Source organism: Nuphar pumila, chromosome 5 (assembly GCF_984573655.1).
Source record: "Nuphar pumila chromosome 5, dmNupPumi1.hap1.1, whole genome shotgun sequence".
NCBI lineage: Eukaryota > Viridiplantae > Streptophyta > Magnoliopsida > Nymphaeales > Nymphaeaceae > Nuphar > Nuphar pumila.
The window spans coordinates 87,023,721-87,045,090 of record NC_143253.1 but is presented as its reverse complement, the minus strand read 5'-3'; positions in this window follow the sequence as shown (position 1 = coordinate 87,045,090).

Sequence of the window (21,370 nt, the reverse complement as noted above, 5' to 3'; positions counted from 1 at the left end):
CTGATCTGATGCGAGGTCGAATTCTGGCAGAACTCCTGCTAGTGGACGAATCTCTACGCGTTTTTGCCTCTGAGAGAACTGCCTGACGCACTGCTCTGGATGATAGTATGCGCAGAAGAACGGGCCAAGTAGTCTGAATCGCTTGCCATATGCATAAGTGTATCTGGGAGGTGATTCCTGACGATCAAAGTAGTCCCATACGACTTCTTCCTCCTAAAGGTTGTCGATCAAGAACCGGTATCGCGCAACTGGAAGAAGCTTTTCACCATTGTATCTGAATGAACTAGCTCGGGTTGGTACATGCCGGAGGAACCAAGACTGCAAGGCATAGGTGCACCCTTCGACAAGAATTGATTCTCCGAGTGCGAAACGAGTCAACCCTCGGTATAGAAAGGCGAGTGCGGCCATGGCTATCGAGAGGCGGCTGGTCTGTCGACTTCCCCATCTCCTTAGAAGCTGAACTATTCTGATATCCATGTAATTCCGTCCATCTGCAAAGAAAGCAAATCCTACCGTGCACAGAACCATAACGTGCTGAATTCTCTCTCGAGCTGTCCTGAACAACGAGCTGACTTCCATAAATATCCCATGCTGTCTGTAGATTTCGAGCAGGTCCACATATTCATTTCCATCTTCTTCAATCAGAGGCCAAGACTTGCGTCCCATCATGCGAGCTAAGGCATCTTTTGGGTCCAGACCCTTAACATTAATCAGAAACTGTTTCTCCAATGGATCTCCAGGCTGACCGGCTGGCTCGGGCAATCCCATAATCTCTGAAAATTCATCCATCAGTATTGTCATCTCGCCCCACGGAAACCAGAAGGTAGAAGTGCTCGGATTCCACCGCTCTGCTAGTGCATGAATCAAGTTGCCGTTGACTGTCTGCTTTCCCACTGCGGATGCGAGTTCCAATCCACACTCGTCCAGATGGTCCGAAAACATACGAGAGAAGTTCTTGAACCATGAATAGTACCACCGGGGAAAGAAGGATCCGGTGCTGAGGACTCAATGTTCGGGAAGACTTTGTCGCACCTCGTAGGAGATGTGACCCTCAGGGAAGACTGAATCAAGCTGATTGGGTGCCATCGGACTGGAAGACATGGAAATTGGAATAAGAATTGGAAAATACAGGAATTTTGAGGAAAATGCGGGCAGGATAAAAATAAAGTAGGAAATTCGAGATCAAGAAGACAGAAAAGATGAGAAATCACCTGGAGTTTTGAAGGAAATTAAGGGAAATTTGAAAAATCGTCCAGGGTTTGATGAAATATGAAGAAATAAATGGAAAATGAAGTATTTGGAAAATCATTCAAGGTTTAAAACATGGACAGTACATGGACATACATTGAGGAATTTTGAGAAAATCGTCCAGTATTTTGGAAAATTGGGGAAAATATGGAAAATAAAAAGGAAATAACACTTTCAATCAAATTCTGCATAAACAAGTATGCACAAACAACATTCCCTAAAAGCTGACTCTAGATGCACAAATTTTGAAATGGCTGTGGGACCTTAATCCTAACTCTAAGGCTCAGATCATCTGTATTCAATCCAGTTATGCCTATATACTCAAGCCAAGGCTCAATGTACGTGGCATAAAATCAATTTCTCCAGTTCTACGTTCAAGTTTTCCAACATCCTTGAGCACCTGCCGATATACGTTGGACTATGGCCCTTAGTACGTGGCAGGGGGGTTTTCACCCAAATAAGTGGCCCAGTTGTGAGACTCTGTCCCGAATTATGGTTCTGGAAGAGAGCCCAGCAACGTGAAGACCGGGACAATATAGGTGGGGGTGGTTTTTTTGAAAACATGAGCACATGTAAGCAAATAGAAGGCTCTAAGTCCTAAAGAGATAGATTTTTGAAATATTTGAAGAAGCAAGCATTGTTTTCATACAATTCCTAAATTGAAGAGTGTTGTATTAGACCTAAGTTTATGTGAGCATGAATAATTCTCCTCAATATGGTCCTACCAATCCATACCTAGTCTATGTGCATTCTATGTCAACTGGGTTCAAGTCTAGGCTCCTAGGTTCACATGATATCATAAAGCAAAGCTGACATTCCATGGAAAACGATTTTGACAATTTGAACTAAGTAGAGCATTAGATTGATCAGGCAAAGACAGGTCCCATCTCGGTCGCCAAACCTGTTATCATCGCAAAATTTTTAACTTTTTGCGAGTCAAACTGACCTTTGAAAAAGTTTTTGAAAATAACTCGCCTCCGTTTTAAAATGCGGGATAATTTCGAAGAATAGGACTCGCCTGTCGGTACGAGGTTCAACCGTTCCTGCCACCTTTAACAGGGGTAATTAAACCAAGGATCAATCTTATGCTCTACTCTATTCAACTTGTCTAAATCATATTCTAATTTCTAAATGCACATAGAATCAGGCATGTGCTATGAATTTTCAGAAAATGCACATTTGAAAATATGATATTTGCATTGAATGATTGAAATATTTAGAAAATGTAAATCTTGGAAATGATATCACATGACAAATCGTGAATTGGGATTTGAAATGTACTTCTGAGAGAAGTAAAAATCGATTTTGAGGAATCCTTGACATTTGGTGCAAATCGATTATGAGAAACTTGGTTTCTCTGAATTCAAACTTTGAAATTGAAATTCTAACTTAGAAAATTTGAATTTGGAACTTGGGAAATATTTGAAATATCATTGGCAAATCCATATTCTTTTGAATAAGACATAGAAAAATTCTAACTTCAAACTTTGAAATTGACTGCATAACTTTGGAAAATTGAGTTTATGAACTTGAAAAAACACTTGAAATATTCTTTGAAATTCAATGCTTTTGAGAAAATCGATTTTGCTATAAGACTTAGGAGATTTTGAGAAAATGAACTTCTTTGAATTGAGATTGGAATTGGCAATTGCATGAAATGAATGAATATGGAATTGAGGAATTGAGAAATACTTTTTGTATTTTTGAGAAATGGAGTGCATTTTTTTAAGTTAGCCTAAGAGTGTAGGCTGAATGTAGCTAATGTGAAGATCATAAATCTAAGTATCATTCGTATTCTGACTATGGCCATAAATACGAATTCCACCAAGTTTATAAACTTCATAGAAGCTAGTGCATATGCCATTCGTTTAGACCATGGTGAATTTGTAAAAATATGCATGAATCATCATCGATCACACATTATTAAAAAAAAATAAACTATATGCAATGCTGCCTAAGCAAAGCAGGAAATGTAAATTCTTATTTCAAAGTTTAATTACAAATTACATCACTATTGAAATTTAAATACATGAAAAATAAAGTCTTCAATGTACCTGCAAAACTAGAAAACTTTGTTAGTGATGATATGTTAGCTTTTCTAGATTTATCCAACAATATCAGGAAATTGCTGGATTTTGCTAGATATAAGCCTTTTTGCCATGATTCCCTTAAATCAAAATGATAAAGTATGAAATAAAATTGAATAAATATGAAAGAGAAGATATGAAATTTCGAAATTGGGGTCAAAATGACCAAAATACCCCTAATAACAAGACTATGGCCTTGAAATTAGAGTTTTTAGAAAGATATTTTGATAAAATGCAAGTTCTAAAATTTGAATGCAAATAAATTAGGCTAAAATATGATATGACATACTTAAACACATGAAAATTAAGGTTAGGGATTTCAAAATTTAGGTCAAATGACTAAATTGCCCCTGATAGCAAGACTATGGCCTTGAAATCAGGGTTTTTAGAAATAGATTTTTGGTAAAAACTTAGGTTTTATGCACTAAATGAAATCAAATGAGCACAAAATTAAACCTAAAGCATCCTAATATGATTATGAACATGATTAAATCCTAAAAATATATGCTCATGCACGAAAATCCAATAATATCACAAAAACTGTGATTTTAGCAGTGTTTTTGCATCTTTCAGGAACCCGGTTTTGCAATTTTATTAATTCAGAGATCAAATGGATTCCAAAATCCATAAAAATTGGTACCTGCACTTTTTATAACCCTAATGTCGAATTAGAATTATAAAAATAATTTTTTGACATTGAATTAATCCGAACATTGCATTAAACCCTAAAAATATGCTATTTTTGACCTAATTCACCAACTAGTTTCAATCCAAGACCTGAACCAGGGGTCAAATCTCCATGGAAATTTATGAAATTTTACAGAGACTAACTAAGAAGAAAAACAGAGATTTCCCAATTTACAGATTGGAAAAATCATCTCTGGTTAGGGAGAAACCATTCCGGCAATCTGAGCTAAAATATATTACTTTTAACAGGGATTAAAACAGCTACTTCAGATTGAAAATACAGACATAAATAGCAATTCTAAACAAAAATCTTTTAAATTTTAGTGGTGAACATTAGACAGAAAAATAACAATACTCACTTTTTACAGATCATGAATCGGATCTGTGGTTTGGGATTTATGACTAACACAAGTCTGATTAGGGTTTTGGTAAACTCTAATGAGTTTTAAATTTAAAAACAGATTCCTTGAAAGGTGAAAAATACTAAACAGTAACCAAAAACTCCAACAATTTCACAGCAGACAGATCTACTCAATGTGAATCCATATCAATTTACAGATCTAAAATCGGATATAAGATGAGAGAAATATCATAACAGAAAGTTACCTTCTTGATTTTAACCACGATTTTAAAGCTTTAAAAACCCGATTTGATGTCTGATTTTTTTGACAGGGTTCCCGAGATCCAAAACCTCTGATTTTTCTACAGTAACTCAACAACTCATGCATGCACCACATATAAAAAAATCAGAAATAAATAATTAGTACTTCAATCCAAAATAACATTATCTTTACTGTTCTAAACCTAAAACACACAGAAATTTAAGAAACTTGGAAAACCATGCATTAACTAATGTAAATCAATGAAATAAACCATAAAACAGTAAATAAAAATTATTTCTATGCTATAGAACTTAAAACAAACATGAATAAACCATGAAAATAAAATAAAAACAGGGAATCAATGGCTGGAATTCGATATCACCTTTAAAACATAGATTTAACCCATTAAAAGGGTAAATCATATATTTTATTGGTTAATAATGTAAAGAATCATATTAAAATCAATTCTAATGGATTAAAATCCCTGTAAATAACCCAAAACAGGGTTAGATCACCTTCTTGGATCGTTCTTGCTGATTCTTGATGGTTCTTGAGGTGAAACCATGGTTGAATCCATGAAATAGGAGGTATTAATGGCTAAAATTGATTTAAAACTATTAAAAATATGAAATAAAAGCTAAAAATTAAACAAAATAATTACCTTGAGGTGGCTGCAATGGAGGAAGGGCTGGAGAGGAGAGAGAAGCTCCAAGAATCCCAAGGAGAGCAAGTTGGAAAAATCGACCCCCCTATGGAGACTATTTATAGAAATTTTTTAGGTTTAAAAATTGGGAATTTTGAATTTTTTGGACTCTAACAAGGGGGGTCGATTTTTGGGTGGAAAGACCTAACTACCCCTAGCCTAAATTATCTAAACTAATTCCTAATTAACCCCTAGACTTTCCTAAAAAATCCCCAAATGTAATGCCACTTGGCATTTTCTACATTTGGCTTTTTAAAACACCTTTAAAAACCTTTAAAAACACTAGTTTTAAAAACTAACTTTCAAAATGAGTTTTTTTTCAAAATGGTTTTGACTCTTCTAAACCTCTAACATTAACCAAGACATCAACTAACCCTAGTCTAGCCCTGACTGACTCGAATATGGCGCCACCCCGAGTGGGCCCTACTTGAGTTTTTTCAAAAAGCGATTTTAAGACTTGAAATTGAAGGAGTTTTCAAAAGGATTTTCAAAGACAAACTTCAAAGTTATAATTTTTGAAATGGAATAGGGTCCTAACTAGGTTAGAACTCCTCTAGATATGGTGCCAACTGAGTGGGCCCACATCGAGTTTTGGAAATTTTAAAACAAACACTGAAAATGGCTTTGAAAAAGGGTTAAAATTGACATTTGAAATTCAAGATCTTTGAAAATAGGGTCTCAAGCGAACTGGAACTCCGAGTTAGAGTCCTGAACTCTTAAGACTCTGAGATTTTAAATTTTTAGAATTCAAATGAAAGAATTTTCGAAAGATTTTATCAAGAAATGATGAAATAAGTCAGAAAACACAGTCAGAGTTAGACTCCTAACTCGACCGAACTCTAAAATAGAGTTTTGAACTAACTAGACTCTGTAAAATGATCTAAATTTTGACAATAATCGAAAAAGACTGAAAATGGAAGTAAAACAGATTTCAAAACAGACTCCTAACCGGATTAGGACTCTGACATAGAGTCCTGATCGGACTGAAACTTTCAAAACTTTGAGAAATTTGATGAATAGAGGAATTCAGAAGCGACACCACCTCAATGGGTCTCATCTGTGAATTGAAATCGATTAAAATTTGAATTTAAAATGAATCCAGATTGTTTTCTTGAGAAAATATTTCGAAATATAAAGTCCTGGGGTTGGAAAATGACAGAGTATTGAATAAAAACCCAGGTTTTGAAATTGATTTTGAAATAAAGGCTTTAAAATTCAAATCTGGATTGAATGTTTTGAAAGCTGGAGTGCTGGATCTCAAGAATGAGATGCAATGCTATGCGATGCAATGAAATGGTATGTCGAATTCATGCAGTGATATGCAATAACATATGAAATGGACAAACACTGAATGAGGGTGAAAATTTGGGGTGTTTACAGGCACCCGGTAACCTTGACCCCCCCCTTGTTGGGCAGCCCCTTGGAGTGCTCTGACCTGGGGTTTGAACCCCCTTATGGGTAGCACCAAGGTTGGCGCGACCCCATGGAGTTCCACGGGAACTCACCAGTGACAACGGTCGCCTTTTCGTTCCATTAGGGAATGTCGAGCCGTATTGGCGGTATGTGTCTCTGGCAAACAACCTATGTTGCGGTTGGAGGCTTCAGTTGCTCGTATCCCGCAACCTCGTAAGGGAGGCAGTGCGGACGGGGTTCAAGCGGTGTTGCGACACATACACGCATAGGGATGTCCGGTTCTATGGACCTTTAGGGTTTCGGTCACATTCGTGCCCAGACGTGCGGACCGCACTTTGGATATGCCAATGTTATTCCCATTAGCATGGGATTATATTGAATTCTATTTCTATCCCCTGACACTTGTGAGTGTGGGTCTCACGAGGATCCCTGGGGATGGCTCCGCTACACGAGATTCTATCGTGTTATGGTTATTGTACGCGTTTTTGGACGAATTTGCACTTATGCGAGTTCTCCTGTTTCGTGAGAGCAAGTTGGCACGTCCGGACACGTACATCACTAGCTCACTTTTCGAGCATTTTTCATGTTTGGACCCCTTGTCGTATATCAATGGATATACACTGCACAAGAGGCGTGCTTTACACTCGACATGGCATGGACTTGGAAAGGTACGGGAATTATCGTAGGGTGTGACACTTTGACCTATTGAGGTCTTGAGACTCGGTTGGGGTCTATGGGCAATGGCCGGGTTGGTGAGAATGTGCTCACATGTTCGTGTTGCCCTAGGCATAAATAAAATGTTATATTATCGTCTTCACAGACGATGTGCTCATGGTGGCCGTGTGAGGCCGAGCATGTGGATGGGCAGGCCAAGTCCTCGTTTGCGTACCCCACGGGGACCACGAGGCGCGACTACCTCGAGAGGAGGTATGACTTAAAGTATGTGCCTAAATAAGATAAACCTGCCGCGCCCCATTCACAATTTGGTCACCCAGAGAGAGGGTGAATGGTACAACCCCGAGTGACGTGTCGTTACTACGACTTGTTCTTTAGAGGAGCCGATGTGCCCTCTGACCTCCAGTCACTCAGAGTTAGGGAGGTCAAGGTACCCTCTGCAGGGACCTTTACTACTGCAGTAGTACGGATTGCAATCCTTTACCCCTGTGAAAGGTTTCTCCTGGCTGCGTGTCGCCCACAGGTGGTTTTCTCGTTCTGTAGCATCCCCGGTTACCACATTAGAAAATTGAATAACAGACGCCGGGGGCATATCTCACAGAACTCGAGGGTTTTCCTTCGCGTACCCGAAGGAGGTAAAAAGATGAACATAAGGACTAACCAATCAGACTGACTTACTGTAGTTGCTACTTTAGAGCAGTACTGTAAACACACCAAATTTTTACCTTCATCCAGTGTTTGTCCATTTCATAAGTCATCACAGATCATTGCATGTATGCTGCATAGCATTGCATGTCATCACAGATCATTGCATGTCATTGCGCGCATTCTGCATAGCATTGTATGACATTGCATCTCATTTTCGAGATCCAGCACTCCTATTTCAAAACATTCAATCCAGATTTGAATTTTAAAGCTTTATTTCAAAATCAATTTCAAAACCTGGGTTTTTATTCAATACTCTGTCATTTTCCAACCCCAGGACTTTGTATTTCGAAATATTTTCTCAGAAAACAATCTGGATTCCTTTCAAATTCAAACTTTAATCGATTTCAATTCACAGATGAGACCCATTTAGATGGTGTCGCTTCTGGATGCCTCTATTCATCAAATTTCTCAAATTTTTGAAAGTTTCAGTCCGATCAGGACTCTATCTCAGAGTCCTAATCCGGTCAGAAGTCTGGTTTTTAAGTCTGTTTTACTTCCATTCTCAATCTTTTTCGTTTGTTTTCAAAATTTAGGTCATGTCACAGAGTCCAGTTAGTTCAGGACTCTATTTTAGAGTTCGGTCGAGTTGGGAGTCTAACCCTGATTGTGTTTTCTGACTTATTTCATCATTTCTTGATAAAATCTTTTGAAAATTCTTTCATTTGGCTTTTAAAATCTAAAATCTCAGAGTCCTAAGAGTTCAGGACTCTAACCCGGAGTTCCAGTTCGCTTGAGACCCTATTTTCAAAGATCTTGAATTTCAAATACCGATTTTAACCCCTTTTCAAAGCCATTTTTAGTGTTTATTTCAAAAATGTTCAAAATTCGATGTGGGCCCATTCAGTTGGCACCATATCCAGAGGAATTCTAACTCAGTTAGGACCTTATGCCATTTCAAAAATCCTAATTTTAAGTTTACTTTTGAAAATCTTTTGAAAACTCCTTCAATTTCAAGTTTTAAAATCGCTTTTTGAAAAACTCAAGTAGGGCCCACTCGGGGTAGCGCCATATTCGAGTAAGTCAGGGCTAGACTAGGGTTAGTTGATGTCTTGGTTAGTGTTAGAGGTTTAGAAGAGTCAAAACCATTTTGAAAAACTCATTTTTGAAAGTTAGTTTTTAAAACTAGTGTTTTTAAAGGTTTTTAAAAATGTTTTAAAAACCCAATGTGAGAGAATGCCAAGTGGCACCACTGATGTCTTCTTTTAAATCGTTGCAAATTTTGAAAAGATTTTTATATGAAAAGCATGTGAAAACCAAACATCAAATAATAAAAACCGGTTCTCACTAGTGGATGAGACCGGGTCGAACTCAGGGAACAGGAATATGTTGTATTCAAACACACAAGTCTAAACTATTCTTTATTGCCGAATTATTGAATTGTAAAGTGTTCAAGAAAAGTAAAAACAACTAACTATTACAACAAATGAATACCCTTCGCAGAGGGCGTAAAGTGCAATATTTACAAACCCACTTAAATTCCTGAATCTAAACTAAAAAGTAAAAAGACTTTATTCTTCGTACTTCGTGTCACGTAATCGCTTCCGCTCCACTCCTGTGCTATCCTGCACAATTCAAAGGAACACGAGCAGTACCAGAGCTAGAACATGAAAGAAATGATAAAAGACATCTAAATGACTAACTACAATTGAATGTAAAAACAAAACAGGAAATTAGAAAAAAAACAGAAAAGAGAAAATTACTGAAAGACTAAAACATGAACTTGGAGATTTGTAAAACAGGAAGTGCTGAATGAAGAAAAGGAAACGAAATATTTCAGAAAACAAAATATGAAATGAATAATGAAGAACATGAAAAACTGAATAGTGCACGAGAAATGAATGTAAAGACAAGAAATGACTAAAAACAAAACAGAAAATAAGGAAATGATTGAACTCTATATTAAAACTAAAACTGTAAATCAGGAAAACATAACAAACAATTAACCAATCTATATTGCAGGTAACCAACAGAAATTTAGTGAAAACAATAGACATTCAGTAAACTAAAAAAAATAAAACTCAGTAAGATGCATAATAGAAATTTTCGAAAAACAACAATGCAGATGAAAGTTATGAAACTAACAGAACTAATGCAATGATAGCAAACAGGAAATTAATACAGAGAATTATGATAATATGAAACATGAATTAAAAAAAACAGATAGGAAATGATTTAAAGACAAAATAGAAAATAAGGAAATGAAATAACGAATGTGAAAATTCAATTGTAACACAAAAATCAAACAGACAATCAAACGAAAGAATGTAAAACGGAATGTGCCAAACTAAAAAAAAAATCAGAAATTCAATAAAAGTAAACACGATATTAACTAATACAAAAGAGTACTTAATGAATGAAAAACAAACAACCGAAAGAAGAAGAAAAACAGAACAGGAAAATGAATGTGAATTACATTTTAATTTTTTTTTTCTGAAACAAGACACAACAACTAGATGATCGATTGAACAGACATAAAAAAAAACAAAGAAGAAGAAGTAGAACTGAAGAAGAATCCGATCAGAAGAAGAAGAAAAGAAAGATCTGGAGGAGAAGAAGAAGAATCGGAGGAAGAAGAGGAAGAAGAAGAAGAACTGGAGGAGAAGAAGAAGAGGAAGAAGAATAAGAACTGGAGGAGAAGAAGAAGAAAATCTCAGCACTCACCGTGAACCTGAGGGGTTTGGGAAGAATGTGGCGACCTCCACCACCGCCGCCGTCGCCGGACTGAAGCTCCACCACCATCACCGTCTGAGGAAGATGAGAAAAATAGGGAGAAGGGGAAGAAAGAGGTAAGAAATGGGCCGGTGTTGGTGGAGGAGGGTGAGAAAAGAGGGAAAGAGAGGGAAAGAGGGGAAAGAGGAAGGTTTGGGCGTGAATGGAGGAGGCGCCCGATTTTTTTCTGCTTTTGGGGTTTTAAAAACAACATACCGGTTTGAACCGGTTTGTAACAGATGCAAACCGGTTCAAGCCGGTTTGTTTATTTATTTTTTTTAAAATTCAAACCGGTTCAGCCGGTTTGTTTATTATTTTCTCAATTTTTTTTCCAAGAAACCCAAACCGTGTAAACGGGTTGGTTATTTTATATTTTTTTTTCAATTAAAAAAAACAAAAACTATGTAAACTAGTTTATTATAAAGTTTTCAAAAATCAAAACTTATTTATAAAGAAACTAAAAAAAACTATTCTACTAATTTTTCTTTTCTAAACAAAACAAACACTTAAAATGAAAAAATATTTTTCTATATTATTAATTTTTTTTATTTCATTTTTAATTGCAAACTAAAACTAAACTACTTATAACGAAAACTAAAATATGTATAAAAATGTAAAAATAAAACTATTTTTCATGCATTTTCTATTTTTAAATCATTTCAGCACATTTACTCAAAAACTAACATAAAATTGGGTTTTTGAAACATTATTTCATAAAATCATGCATATTTAAATGTTAATAAACCCTGAATTATATGCATGATCAAATACCCCCATGCTTATGTTTTGCTAGTCCTCGAGCAAACTAGAAAAATGCAAGAAATCAAACTATCACCTAACTCACTTTCGTAGGAATCACGGTTGCATTTAGCTCATGCAACAAGCCCTTTCAACCCCTGGGTTACCCCAGTGGACAAGTAAGGTCTCGTGAGGATTTGCAGTGATGCTACCCACAAACATCTCTGTCATGTATGCATAATATTACACATCCTCATAAGTAGTAGGTAATTAAAGACTTTATTTTCACAAATATTTCCTGTTATTTCAAAATCGAAATATAATTAGAGTCTTTTATGCACCACCACAGAAAAGAATTTCTTTCACTTTTCTAAAATATCACAATTATTTATGTTTTATTCTTAGAAAATCCAATAAAAACATATTATTATTTACTTATCCTCACTCATATGTTTTCTGCACAGGTTTTCTCAATCACATCTCTAAGCATTGAACTTTTCTTTCTTTTTAAGCTCTTTCTCTTTTTTCTTTTCTTTTTTTCTTTTCACGCTTTTTCTTTTTGCGCACTTATTTTTCTCATATAGCTTGCGTGTGGTCTGCTTTTATGCCTTGTGCAATGTCAATATCTTCTATACTTTTTCAATAAAGATATCAACTAAGACATAAAAGTGACTTCCTTCATTCACCTTTATAACATGAGGGTCAAACATTTCAACTTGTATATGTTCTCAGTTACTTAGGATCACAAAGTTTTCCACTCTCTTTTTCGAAATGGAATTAAAAGTTTCAACTTACATCTAATTTCCATCTACTAAGGATTGTGGAATTATCCAAACAACCTAACACATGCTATATTTTTTTTCTTTTGAGCTCATTTTTATACTTTTGTTCATTTGCTTAGTTTTTCAAAAATAGCACTGTGCATATTCATATTTATGATTCAAAATAAATTCTAACATGTATCTATCATCATTTCCTCGAAATCCGCATAAACAACCATAATTTTTAGATCTATGTCAGAAAAAATTTTCGTGGGGCTTAAAAAATCCTCTAAAAACATCAGATTTGAAATAACATTCATATAAGTTTAAACTATTTCTTTAAAAACCTGCTTTTCATGAGAGATGTGTAAACATGTGCAAGAACGTAAACAGAAATATCAAGGTGTGCATTCTACACCCTCCCCCATGCTTATATGACACTGTCCCAGTGGCACTCCCCCATGCTTGAATGAAACTAAGTGAATGCACATGAGAGAAATAAATGAGGGAAAGAGTAGAATAACCTGACATGAATTAAAAATGCACATTCTATGAATGTAATGAATGCAATGTATACATGACAAAACCTGAAACTCATGAAAATAAAACCAAATAAAATCTACAAATCCTAACAAATGTAAAACTGTACAGAATATGGGTTGCCTCCCATAAAGTGCTAAGTTTCACGTCCCCAGCCAGACGGATCCCTGGAAAAACCTTCATCGTCCATGAGATCAATGGACATGAAGTTAGACTCAACCGGGCTCTATGAAGAAAAGAGTGTCATCTGTGACACTACGCACTGTGTTTCCATCCCTTCTACCTCCAAATGTAGTACCATGACTCTTTTGACATGAAGAACAGAGATTAGTCTCATCTGAGAGACTGGTCAAGAATCGAGAGTCTAGGACCGACCGAGTATCAATGAAGGCTACTTCAGACAAGTGTTGAATGTGATCAGGCTTGACTTGGTCAAGCACCTTCTGCATTTGCACCTCTTGCTTACTAAAAACAATCGGTGATCCTACAGGCTGAGAAAATGGGGCTTTATATGATGAAAATGTATGCTGTGAGTAAGGCCCCTTCTGCTGAGGTATCATGGAGATCGACTCGTCAGTAGAAATGATATGGGGTTCATGAGTCGATTCCTGAGTGGGGTGACACACCTTCCCATACTGAAGGGATGTAACAGATTTGACTTGCTCATGATGTGAAGTAGTGGGTTGCAAGTCAAATAACATGGAATCCTCTCCCTTGGATTTGACAACAGACTGACTATGAAGGTTCCCCTGACTTTGTCTACTCAATGTCTGAGCTAACTGTCCCATTTGAGTTTCTAGCTTGGCTATTGACTGCGTATGGGAACAAAGAGTGGCCTTGATATCAGAAAAGGCTTCTAACATCTTCTCTTGAAATGATGAACTTGGAATGGGCTCCTGAGGAAAAGGTAGACAATATTGGGGATGAACCTGTGGAAATATAGGATACGAGTAACCTTGTGAAGGGTTACTAGGTCTATACTGTGTCTGGGAGGGCTGATGGGATGGAAAAATAGACTGGTTTCGCCAACCTGGGTTATATGAGGATGTAAATGAATCGGGCATGGGTTTAGCGAAACCTTGGGCAGCATTCACCTGCTCCTGAACGAATTCAGGATATAATGGCGCTGTCGGACAATCCGCAACACAGTGTGTAGGGCTAGCACATATCTCGCACACTCTTTCTACTGGATTTCTCGAAGAATTGGCTAGGAATTGATCTAACTTCCTAGTCAATTGGTCAACCTTGGTACGCAATTCTAACTCGGACCCAACTTCGGAAATCCCAACTTTCCTAGGACCACTAGGCAGAGATGTAGTCCTATCGAACCGTGAAGACAAATTATGATGCATCGTGTTTTCACTCAAGGTCTCAAATAGAGACCATGCCTCGTCCTCACTCTTGAGCATAAAAGTGCCCCCACAAGACGAATCAACCATTTGACGATGCTTCTCAGTAAGCCCGTCATAAAAATACTGCACCAACTGCCAACGAGGCACCTGGTGATGGGGACACTTGTGGAGAAGATCTTTCAATCTCTCCCAAGACTCGTGAAATTGTTCTCCCTCAATTTGAGAAAAACTGGTTATAGCTTTACGAAACTGTTTCGTCTTACCAATTGGGAAATATTTTTTAAAATTTTTTTTTTGCATTCCTTCCCAATTAGTAATACGAACTGTCTCAAGAGATTTTAACCAGTGCTTGGCTTTATCTTTGAGAGAGAACGGAAACAAAGTTAACCTCATAGCGTTGTCTCCAAAATTATTGATTCGCACAGTCGAGCAAATCTCAAGGAATTCGTCGAGATGACGATATGGGTCCTCATTGCTAAGGCCATAAAACGAAGGTAACATTTGGATCACACTGGCCTTTATCTCAAAATGGTTAGCTCCTACATCAGGTCTTGTGATGCAGGAGGCGGGAGTGTAAGTGTTGGGCATGAAATACTCCCTCAAAGGACGAGTAATCTGCTGATTATCAGTCATGGTTGCAAATCTCTGGGCTCTCCTAATAAGGGACTCGGGGTCCTCAATCAGCTCTACCAACTCAGGGTCAAGTGAGCATCGCCCTTGCATACACCTCGTAGTAGACCGGTGTAGCTCACGTCCTAACTTTGGATTTTCTACCTAACTAACTCACTAAGCGGCCAAACCACGCAAACCACAAAGCGAGTAAACTAAAAACAACAAAAACTAAATAATCACCACGCAAGTAAACATAACAGAGATGATGCAAAGAAATATAAAATCTATGTGTACGGTACCAATCGTACATAGTCACCTCTAAGGGGGTCCTAGTAGGTGGGCTGTGCAGAAAAGTAAGCTCTTCTCTAAGCTATGCACATACGTGGTTCTAAACCTAAATGCAACACAAACACTAGGCAATAAAGCGAATACTAATATTACGCCATTCCCCGGCAACGGCACCAAAAATTTGATGTCTTCTTTTAAATCGTTGTAAATTTTGAAAAGATTTTTATATGAAAAGCATGTGAAAACCAGACATCAAATAATAAAAACCGGTTCTCACTAGTGGATGAGACCGGGTCGAACTCAGGGAACAGGAATATGTTGTATTCAAACACACAAGTCTAAACTATTCTTTATTGCCGAATTATTGAATTGTAAAGTGTTCAAGAAAAGTAAAAACAACTAACTATTACAACAAATGAATACCCTTCGCAGAGGGCGTAAAGTGCAATATTTACAAACCCACTTAAATTCCTGAATCTAAACTAAAAAGTAAAAAGACTTTATTCTTCGTACTTCGTGTCACGTAATCGCTTCCGCTCCACTTTTGTGCTATCCTGCACAATTCAAAGGAACACGAGCAGTACCAGAGCTAGAACATGAAAGAAATGATAAAAGACATCTAAATGACTAACTACAATTGAATGTAAAAACAAAACAGGAAATTAGAAAAAAAACAGAAAAGAGAAAATTACTGAAAGACTAAAACATGAACTTGGAGATTTGTAAAACAGGAAGTGCTGAATGAAGAAAAGGAAACGAAATATTTCAGAAAACAAAATATGAAATGAATAATGAAGAACATGAAAAACTGAATAATGCACGAGAAATGAATGTAAAGACAAGAAATGACTAAAAACAAAACAGAAAATAAGGAAATGATTGAACTCTATATTAAAACTAAAACTGTAAATCAGGAAAACATAACAAACAATTAACCAATCTATATTGCAGGTAACCAACAGAAATTTAGTGAAAACAATAGACATTCAGTAAACTAAAAAAAACAAAACTCAGTAAGATGCATAATAGAAATTTTTGAAAAACAACAATGCAGATGAAAGTTATGAAACTAACAGAACTAATGCAATGATAGCAAACAGGAAATTAATACAGAGAATTATGATAATATGAAACATGAATTAAAAAAAACAGATAGGAAATGATTTAAAGACAAAATAGAAAATAAGGAAATGAAATAACGAATGTGAAAATTCAATTGTAACACAAAAATCAAACAGACAATCACACGAAAGAATGTAAAACGGAATGTGCCAAACTAAAAAAAAAATCAGAAATTCAATAAAAGTAAACACGATATTAACTAATACAAAAGAGTACTTAATGAATGAAAAACAAACAACCGAAAGAAGAAGAAAAACAGAACAGGAAAATGAATGTGAATTACATTTTAATTTTTTTTTTCTGAAACAAGACACAACAACTAGATGATCGATTGAACAAACATAAAAAAAAACAAAGAAGAAGAAGTAGAACTGAAGAAGAATCCGATCAGAAGAAGAAGAAAAGAAAGATCTGGAGGAGAAGAAGAAGAATCGGAGGAAGAAGAGGAAGAAGAAGAAGAACTGGAGGAGAAGAAGAAGAGGAAGAAGAATAAGAACCGGAGGAGAAGAAGAAGAAAATCTCAGCACTCACCGTGAACCTGAGGGGTTTGGGAAGAATGTGGCGACCTCCACCACCGCCGCCGTCGCCGGACTGAAGCTCCACCACCATCACCGTCTGAGGAAGATGAGAAAAATAGGGAGAAGGGGAAGAAAGAGGTAAGAAATGGGCCGGTGTTGGTGGAGGAGGGTGAGAAAAGAGGGAAAGAGAGGGAAAGAGGGGAAAGAGGAAGGTTTGGGCGTGAATGGAGGAGGCGCCCAATTTTTTTCTGCTTTTGGGGTTTTAAAAACAACATACCGGTTTGAACCGGTTTGTAACAGATGCAAACCGGTTCAAGCCGGTTTGTTTATTTATTTTTTTTAAAATTCAAACCGGTTCAGCCGGTTTGTTTATTATTTTCTCAATTTTTTTTCCAAGAAACCCAAACCGTGTAAACGGGTTGGTTATTTTATATATTTTTTTTCAATTAAAAAAAACAAAAACTATGTAAACTAGTTTATTATAAAGTTTTCAAAAATCAAAACTTATTTATAAAGAAACTAAAAAAAACTATTCTACTAATTTTTCTTTTCTAAACAAAACAAACACTTAAAATGAAAAAATATTTTTCTATATTATTTTTTTTTTATTTCATTTTTAATTGCAAACTAAAACTAAACTACTTATAACGAAAACTAAAATATGTATAAAAATGTAAAAATAAAACTATTTTTCATGCATTTTCTATTTTTAAATCATTTCAGCACATTTACTCAAAAACTAACATAAAATTGGATTTTTGAAACATTATTTCATAAAATCATGCATATTTAAATGTTAATAAACCCTGAATTATATGCATGATCAACCACATTTGGGGGATTCTTAGGTTTAGTTAGGGGTTAATTAGGAACTATTTAGGATAATTTAGACTAAGGGCATTTAGGTAACTCCACCCAAAAATCGCCCCCCCCCCCCTTTAGAGTCCAAAATTTTCAAAATTGTCAATTTTTAAACCTAATTTTTTTATTATAAATAGAGGCATAAGGGGCGTCGATTTTCCCATCTCTCTCCTATTGGATTCTTGGAGCTTCTCTATCCTCTCCAGCCCTTCCTCCATTGCTGCAACTCCAAGGTATGAACTTCTTCACTTTTCTTATTTTATTTAATGCTTTTTAATGCTTTAAACCTAGATTTAGGCTTGGACACCCCTCCTTATGGAAGATCAACCATGGTTTCACCTCAAGAACTATCAAGAACCAGCAAGAACAATCCAAGAAGGTGATCTAACCCTGTTTTGGATAATTTACAGAGATTTTAATCCATTAGAATTGATTTTAACATGATTCTTTGCATTATTAACCAATAAAATATATGATTTACCCTTTTTAATGGGTTAAATCTATGTTTTAAAGGTGATATCAAATTCCAGCCATTGATTCCCTGTTTTTAATTTATTTTCATGGTTTATTCATGTTTGTTTTACGTTCTATAGCATAGAAATAATTTTTTTTTACTGTTTTATGGTTTATTTTATTTGTTTACATTAGTTAATGCATGGTTTTTCAAGTTTCTTAAATTTCTGTGTGTTCTAGGTTTAGAACAGTAAAGATGATGTTATTTCGGATGGAAGCACTTATTGTTTATTTCTGATTTTTTTATATGTGGTGCATGCATGAGTTATTGAGTTACTGTAGAAAAATCAGAGGTTTTGGATCTCGGGAACCCTGTCAAAAAAATCAGACATCAAATCGGGTTTTTAAAGCTTTAAAATCGTGGTTAAAATCAAGAGGGTAACTTGCTGTGATGATATTTCTCTCATCTTATATCCGATTTTAGATCTGTAAAGTGCTATGGATTCACATTGAATAGATCTGTCTTCTATAAAATTTTCGGATTTTTTTATTACGGTTTAGTATTTTTCCACTTTCAGAAAATCTTTTTTTAAATTTAAAACTCGTTAGGGTTTACCAAAACCCTAATCAGACTGGTGTTAGTCATAAATCCCAAACCACAGATCCGATTTTAAATCTGTAAAAAGTGAGTATTGTTATTTTTTTGTCTACTGTTCACCATTAAAATTTCAGAGATTTTTGTTTAGAATTGCTATTTATGTCTGTATTTTTAATCTGAAGTAGCCGTTTTAATCCCTGTTAAACGTGATATATTTTAGCCCAGATTGCCGGAAGGGTTTCTCCCTAACCAGAGATGATTTTTCCGATCTGTAAATTGGGAAATCTCTGTTTTTCTTCCTAGTTAGTCTCTGTAAAATTTCATAAATTTCCCTGGATATTTGACCCCTGATTCAGGTCTTGGATTGAAACTGGTTGGTGAATTAGGTCAAAAATAGCATATTTTTAGGGTTTAATGCAATTTTCGGATTAATTCAATGTCAAAAAATTATTTTTATAATTCCAATTCGACATTAGGGTTATAACAAGTGCCGGTACCAATTTTTATGGATTTTGGAATCCATTTGATCTCTGAACTAAACAAATTGTAAAACTGGGTTCCTAAAAGATCCAAAAACACTGCAAAAATCACAAAATTTATGATATTATTGGATTTTCGTGCATAAGCATATGGTTTTAGGGTTTTATTATGTTCATAAGCATCTTAGGATACTTTAGGTTTAATTTTGTAGTTATTTGATTTCATTTAGGTCATAAAACCCAAATTTTTACCAAAAATCTATTTCTAAAAACCCTGATTTCAAGGCCATAGTCTTGCTATCGGGGGCAATTTGGTCATTTGACCTAAATTTCGAAATACCTAACCCTAATTTTTACATATTTAAGCATGTCATATCATATTTAGCTTAGTTTATTACATTCAAATTTCAAAACTTGCATTTTATCAAAATATCTTTCTGAAAACCCTAATTTCAAGGCCATAGTCTTGTTATTAGGGGTATTTTGGTCATTTGGACCCCAATTTCGAAATTTCATATCTTATCTTCCTTATTTATTCAATTTTATTTCATACTTTATCATTTTGATTTAAGGGAATCATGGCAAAAAGGCTTATATCTAGCAAAATCCAGCAATTTCCTGATATTGTTGGATAAATCTAGAAAAGCCAACATATATTCATTAACCAAGTTTTCTAGTTTTGCAGGTACATTAAAGACTTTATTTTTCATGTATTTAAATTTCAATAGTGATGTAATTTGTAATTAAACTTTGGAATAAGAATTTATATTTCCTGCTTAGCTTAGGTTGCATTGCATATAGTTTATTTTTTTTATAATTTTAATGTGTGATGGATGATGATTCATGCATAATTTTACAAATTCACCATGGTCTACACGAATGGCACATGCACTAGCTTTTATGAAGTTTATAAACTTGGTGGAATTTGTATTTATGGCCATAGTCAGAATACGAATGATACTCAGATTTATGATCTTCACATTAGCCACATTCAGCCTACACTCTTAGGCTAACTTAAAAAATGCACTGCATTTCTCAAAAATACAAAAAGTATTTCTCAATTCCTCAAATCCATATTCATTCATTTCATGCATTTGTCAATTCCAATTCAAATTTCAATTCAAAGAAGTTCATTTTCTCAAAATCTCCTAAGTCTTATAGCAAAATCGATTTTCCCAAAGACATTGAATTTCAAAGAATATTTCAAATATTTCCCAAGTTCCAAATTCAAATTTTCTAAGTTAGAATTTCAATTTCAAAGTTTGAATTCAGAGAAATCAAGTCTCTCAGAGTCGATTTCACCAAATGTCAAGGATTTCTCAAAATCGATTTTTATTTCTCTCAGAAGTATATTCCAAGTCCTAATTCACGATTTTCCATGTGATATCATTTCCAAGATTTATATTTTCTTAATATTTCAATCATTCAAAGCAAACATCATGTTTTCAAATGTGCATTTTTCTGAAAATTCATAGCACATGCCTAATTCTATGTGCATTTAGAAATTAGAATATGATTTAGACAAGTTGAATAGAGTAGAGCATAAGATTGATCCTTGGTTCAATTACCCCTGTTAAAGGTGGCAGGAACGGTTGAATCTCGTACCGACAGGCGAGTCCCATTCTACGGAATTTTCCCGTATTTTAAAACGGAGGCGAGTTATTTTCAAAAATCTTTTTCAAAGGTCAGTTTGGTTTGGCGACCGTGATGGGACCTGTCTTTGCCTGATCAAACTAATGCTCTACTTAGTTCAAATTGTCAAAATCGATTTCCATGAAATGTCAGCCTTGCTTATGATATCATGTGAACCTAGGAGCCTAGACTTGAACCCAGCTGACATGGAATGCATATAGACTAGGTATGGTTTGGTAGGACCATATTGAGGAGAATTATTCATGCTCACATAGACTTAGGTCTAATACAACACTCCTCAATTTAGGAATTATATGAAAACAATGTTTGCTTCTTCAAATATTTCAAAATTTTATCTCTTTAGGACTTAGAGCCCTCTGTTTTCTTGCATGTGCTCATATTTCAAAAATCACCCTACCTATATTGTCTCGGTCTTCACGTTGTTGGGCTCTCTTCCAGAACCATAGTTCGGGACAGAGCCTCACAACTGGGCCACCTATTTGGGTGAAAACCCCCTGCCACGTACCAAGGGCCATAGTCCAACGTATATCGGCAGGTGCTCAAGGATGTTGGAAAACTTGAAC